The following is a 6470-nucleotide window of genomic DNA, read 5'->3' as shown; positions in this document are numbered from 1 at the left end:
TACACATCTGTAGTCACAGCTGCTCTGGAGGTGAGGCAGGTGAATCACTTGAACCTGGGAGGTGGAGGTTGCAGTGAGCCAAGATAGCACCATTGCACTCCAGCCTGGGTGACAGAGGAAGACTCTGTCTCAAAACAAAAACAAACAAAGAAACAAAACAGAAATGTATTGTGTCACAGTTTTGGAGGCTGGAAGTCCAAGATCATGGTGTTGGCAGTGCACATTTCTTCTGCGCCTTCTTTACTTGGCTTATAGATGTCTTCTCCCTATGTCTTCACATGGTCAGTCCTCTGTGTCTGTCTGTGTCCTAATCATCTGTTTTTATAAGGACACCAGTCACATTGAATTAGGGCACATTTACATGACCTCATTTTTACCTTTATGACCTCCTTAAAGACCTCTCCAAATGCAGTCACTTTCTCAGGTACTGGGAGTTAGGACAATAAACATGTCAATTTGGGGAGATACAATTTAGCCCATAACAGTCTGGATTATCCTTGAGATTCCATTTTCTAAATAATAAAATAGAGTCAATCTCTTTGGCTTGACTCTGTCTCTTGATACTCTGAAATTTGATTCTTACAATGAGAACAACAAAAAGGAGAGTCAAAGGTTGGTGTCACCCAGAATGTGAGCCCTCCCTAACTCTGGCTGCCCCAAGACCCAGTGCTGTGTCATTCCTGAAAGCCTTGCTTCATTCTAGTGATTCTGGCTCCAGCTTTTCAACTGGAAAGATAATTCTCTCCTAGAGGAAAAACTTCTGCTGCTGTGCAGGCTTCTTTTCTTTATATTTTCAGGACAAAAAAAAGTTGATGTAATAAGAAGAATGTATGTGTCAAATTTTTGTGGTAATTATTTGTATATCCTTATCAATATCCCATATTGTGATGGATATGTTGGCTTCATTTAGATGGAAGGGACGTGACAATGGACCTTTTGAGCCAGGATTTCTCTGGGCCTTTTCATGGGATTCAGTCCCTGCCATGGTGGGTGAAGGGAGAGCTCTTGGTGTGGGGTTTAGTCTTTACAATGAACAAAGCTGTTTGGGCATCAGGTTTAGCTTTGGAAACTTGAAGGTTATGCAGGAGTGTGATCCTCCTCCACATTCAAAAGGTCAAAGTAGAGCAGGTTCTTGTTCACAGCGCAGTGAGTGAGAGAAGGGAAAGTGACAGAGAGCCTTCTTTCACCATTTTGTAGCATGAATGCATCCAAGTCTCTGGTGTTTTAAAGATCCACTTAACTGTAAAGCAGAATTGTGGAGGAGGGAAGCACATTATACCTGCTACTGGAGAGATCCCTGAGGAGAGATTTGTGATCCCCAATTTTACCAAAAATGACACACAATTTCATCAAAATAAAGTGACAGTGTGGCTGTAGATGGGGCTTTATTTAGAGCTTTGACTCCACACCTGCTTCCTAAGACATGGTCCTTCCCCAGGATACTATATGTTAGGAACAAACAGTTCCTTTTGAGAAGTTTTACTTCTTTTTTCTTTGGAAGATGACGGAAGGAGATGAAGGAAGGAGATGAGGAAAGGAGATGTTCTTTGTTCTCAAAAGCAACTTCCTTGTCCTTGTACCTCCTCACCCCTAGTTATCTTAGTCACCTGCTTGGTCACCAACTCTTCTTGCCAGTCCCAATCTGTGGAAAAATATGCCTCTCCACTTCCTTGTTCTTTACTCCACAAGTAATCTTTCCCGCCTTTGCTGTGCCCCCACATGCCCATATCTCGGACATGTCTCTCCCTGCCGTGTTTATAACCAACACACGCCTCCCATAGAATCTTATGGGAGATCATAAAAAATTTCTTAGTTACTATTTTCATGAATATCCTTTTCTACCCTTGCAATTTCCACTTCTATGTGTCCTTAGATCCAAAGTGAGTATCTTGTAGCCAGGGTATGGTTATATATGAGTCATGAATAAACACACCCATTCTAGTGAGAATATATGAGAACACATCTCATCTTTACTGAGATGCTGTGAGGGTCTCTCCAGTACCAAGGGGTAAATGCAGAGAGAAACATGAAAGTGATGTCATTAGCATATAGGACTTTAAGAAATATGACCCTTAAAAGCAGGAAGAAAACACATCATACTTGCAAAAAGTAAAATGGGTAAAAATCCCTTTTTACTTTAGTGATGGTTACAAAATAATTATTTCTCATGATTTCTAGAAAATTAGGGGAAAACTTACCCCCTCAGCATCTCAAGAAACTTAAATGCAGCTTGTGATTACATATCAGAGTGGGACCATAAGCTTTGTTTTGAGTAAAACTGAAAAGAGCGATCATGGGACCCAAAGTGGCTGCGAAATGACCCTTTATCATCTACACTTGTCAATTTTCAATTGATTCACTCAAGTGTTAGAAACCTCAGATAATTCATAATCATGTCCAGATACTAGGCAGGGTATTAAGTGTGTTTTAATTTGTTAGGGTGGCCACAAAAAAGTACCACACACGGGATGACTTAAAGAACAGAAATTGCCAGGTGTGGTGGCTCACACCTATAATCCCAGTACTTTGGGGGGCTGAGTCCAGCAGATCACAAGGTTAAGAGATGAAGGTCATCCTGGCCAACATGGTGAAACCCTATCTCTAATAAAAATACAAAAATTAGCTGATCATGGTGATGTGGAACACAGGAGAAAGAAAAATGCCTCAAACTTAGCTTTTTCATGGCCTCTAAAAGGCTGAAATATAAAAAGAGAAATTTACAGACAAGTTAAACAAGTATCAAAAGTATTACAGAAGCATAGTTTTATACCCTAAAACATCTATGCTATGCCCAGTGGCCTGGGCTGCAATCCCAGCACTTTGGGAGACCAAGGCAGATGGACCCCATGAGGTCAGCAGTTTGAGACCAGCCTGACAAACATGGTGAAATCCTGTCTCTTCCAAAAAAAAAAAAATACAAAATTATGCAGGTATGATGGTACGCTCCTGTAATCACAGCTACTCAGGTGGCTGGGGTAGGGGAATTGCTTGAAGCTGGGAGGCAGGTGTTGCAGTGAGCAGGGATTGTGCCATTGCACTCCAGTCTGGGCAACAATAGAGAAAGTCCTTCTGAAGGAGGAGGGGCGGGAATCTAGCTGTGACCAGACTAATTCAAAACAAATGTCTAAATTTTGAAGTTATTTTTTATTGTATTTCATTAGTAAATTAAAACTTATCTTTATATACTAAAGATTACTAAAGTCACATGAACTAAAAGGCATTTGAGTTGAATTTCTATTTCTATTTTCTGATAAAATATTTGATTTCGGTACATGCTTTTTTCTTTCTTTTTGTCTTTTTCTTTTCTTTCTTTTTTCTTTTTTTGAGTTTTTTAGTTTTTTTGTTTTGTTTTTGTTTGTTTGTTTGTTTGTTTGGACTTTTGCTCCTATTACCCATGCTGGAGTACAATTGCACAATCTCAGCTCACTGCAAGCTCCACCTCCTGGGTTCAAGTAATTCTCCTGCTTCAGCCTCCAGAGTATCCGGGATTACAGGCACCCACTGCCACACCCAGCTAATTTTTTGCATTTTTAATAGAGATGGTATTTCATCATGTTGACCAGGCTGGTCTCGATCTCCTGATCTCTGGTGATCCACCTGCCTTGGCCTCCCAAAGTGCTTGGATTACAGGTATGAGCAATCACTCCTGGCCTGCTGTTACTTTAAGCCAATTTATTAGAGCTCTTCTATGTATTTTGGTAACACAGATAGGAGTAGATCTTATAATTTATAAGATTCTTTATTTGCCAATATTATTGTTTTATTTTTATTTTTTGAAGACAGGGTCATGCTCTGTCACTCATACTGGAGTGCAGTGGCATGATCCTAGCTGACTATAACCTTGAACTCCGGGGCTTAAGCAGTTTTCCTTCCTTAGCCTCCTGATGGCTAGTGTTGCAGAATTTTGCTCCTTAGTTCAACTATAACTGGGTTCTTGTCACATGACCAGAAAATACTAGGCTCATGGACACATTGAGGGGTACGTAGAGCAGAATTTATTGGGTGAAAAGGAAATAGAAAGAAAGGGAACAAAAAACTTCTCACAAATTGAGAGGGAGTCCTGCTGACAGAACTCCGCCTCACAGATTGAAATCCAGGCCACCACAACACAAGCTGAAGTGATCAGGCTCCTCCCTGCTTGCCAAAGGTGTGAATTTATGAAAGCTCCACCCCATTCTCCCAGTGTGCAGGCAGGTTGGTGATTCTCCAGTGACCCTTTTTTATCTGTTTAGACATTTGGCTAGTGTAGACTCTAGGACTACCGGGGCGCACCGCCATACCCACCTAATGTTTTCCTTTTTTCTGTGTTACCAGGCTGGTCTCCAACTGCTGAAGTCAAGTGATCATCTCACCTTAGCTTCTCAAAGTGCTGAAATTACAGGCAGGAGCCACCATGCCTTGCCTGGCTGGAATGCAGTGGCATAATTTCGGCTCACTGCAACCTCTGCCTCCTGGGTTCAAATGATTCTCCTGCCTCAGCCTCCTGAGTAGCTGAGACTATAGGCGCCCACCACCATGCCTGGCCAATTTTTTTTATTTTTAGTAGAGACAGGTTTCACCATGTTACCCAGGATGGTTTTGATCTCCTGACCTCATGATCTGCCCACCTCAGCTTCCCAAAGTGCTGGGACTACAGGCGTGAGCCACCATGCCCAGCCTATTGTGGGATCTTATAAAGTGATCAATTGGATTTAGATAGGCACTTTTAGTTTGGTCCATATCTTTTAACTGGACCATTGGATTCAGGGTAGAGCCCACACTGAATTTTGGGTTCTCAAAAAGAGAGCAATGCCTTGGGAACCTGGCCATTCAATATTTTCACAGTGTGTTTTGCTACAAAAACATTCTCTTAAGGCTGAGGGGAAGCCAGTGCCAATAAGCTCACTCTGGGATCAGCCCATTTCCCAGCCCATTATATACACCAAAGTCAAGTATTCTCACAATACAAAGTAATTTCTGATGCCATCCAAAGCCAAAATTAGGTCATGCAATGCAAAGGAACAGTTTTAGATCTGAGATGTCTTTGTCCTCTCTTGGATTTCCTTTTGGGATTCCCTGAGGAAAAAAGAGCAGCTTTTCACTGTGGTGAAAAATGAGGCTGTGGTGCCTTTTGTGTTTTCCTAAGGGATCCCAGGCTATTTGAATTTTATTTTATTTTATTTTTTCCTTATATGGCACCAAAGTTGGCAAGAGGAAAGAGGGGCTGATAGGAATAAATAGGGAAGGCCGGGCACAGTGGCTCACTAATCCCAGTACTTTGGGAGGCCAAGGCAGGCGGATCACGAGGTCAGGAATTCCAGACCAGCCTGGCCCACATAGTGAAACCCATTTCTACTAAAAATGCAGAAACTAGCCAGGTGTGGTGGCACGCGCCTATAGTCCCAGCTACTCAGGGGGCTGAGGTGGGAGTATTGCTAGAACCTGGGAGGCAGAAGTTGCAGTGAGCGGAGACCACGTCATTGCACTCCAGCCTCTAGCCTGGGTGACAACATGAAATCCCATCTAAAAAAAAAAAAAAAAAAAAAGAAAAAAGAAAGAAATGGGGAAATAGGGAAACAGAGAAAGTGCATGTAACTAGCTGGGGGTTTAAGAAGAGAGGCATTTAGTTGACTAAGAAATGTTTACACAGAGAGAACGGAGACCTTAAAACAATATCTACACACTAAAGTCCAAAATATTAGTTTTAATTAAGTCAAGTTTTGACTATAGAGCTAAAAAAAAAAATCCTTTCACATCTCTTATTACCAGATGTTAGCCAGGAGGAGCAGTTGACATTCCTGGCTTTTCACCTTCTTTACCAATAGGTATCCTCCCAAGTGCCTTAGCCAAAGTTATGACTATTAGGCCACAGTGTGGGTGGCCTTTGTTGTTCCCTGCTGAGGTAGCAAACCTGAGCCATGGCAGAAGTGTTTAATCTCTCTCTCTTATTTTTGTTTTTGAGATGAAGTCTTGCTCTGTTGCCCAGGCTGGAGTGCAGTGGCATGATCTTGGCTCACTGCAACCTCTGCCTCTCAGATTCAAGCAATTCTCCTGCCTCAGCCTCCTGAGTAGCTGGGACTACAAGCACGTGCTACCATGCCAGGCTAATTTTTGTATTTTTAGTAGAGATGGGGTTTCACCATGTTGGCCAGGGTGGTCTCAATCTCTCCACTGGTAATGGGGCAGCAGGAAAGAGGAAATGGCACTGATTTCTCTGTTTGTTCCAGAAAAAGGAAGAAATGTGTGTGTGTGTGTGTGTGTGTGTGTGTGTGTGTGTTTTCAGAATCCAGCAGACAAATTACCAGTATTGACAGGACTGTGAGAGGCCAGTGTGACATTAAGCTTTGGGACAGTAATGCAGTCTGTGCAAACCCCTGCTCCTTGATCTCCACATTTGACAAAGAAAAAGATAGCCTGGTTTACCCAAATTTTATGTATAGGCCTCATCATTTCTTTGTCTTTTTCTTTCTTTCTTTCTTTCTCTCTCTTTC

General features: G+C 42.1%; 1 pseudogene; it reads left to right on the top strand.

Annotated features, from left to right (window-relative positions):
• Positions 1 to 6470, top strand: part of LOC108298406 — a 30017-nt pseudogene that overhangs the window by 22175 nt on the left and 1372 nt on the right.

The sequence above is a fragment of the Cebus imitator genome, unplaced genomic scaffold (genome assembly GCF_001604975.1).
Source record: "Cebus imitator isolate Cc_AM_T3 unplaced genomic scaffold, Cebus_imitator-1.0 Scaffold953, whole genome shotgun sequence".
NCBI classification, from domain to species: domain Eukaryota; kingdom Metazoa; phylum Chordata; class Mammalia; order Primates; family Cebidae; genus Cebus; species Cebus imitator.
The sequence above is the reverse complement of the archived record's forward strand: the minus strand, read 5'-3'. Positions and strand labels throughout refer to the sequence as shown.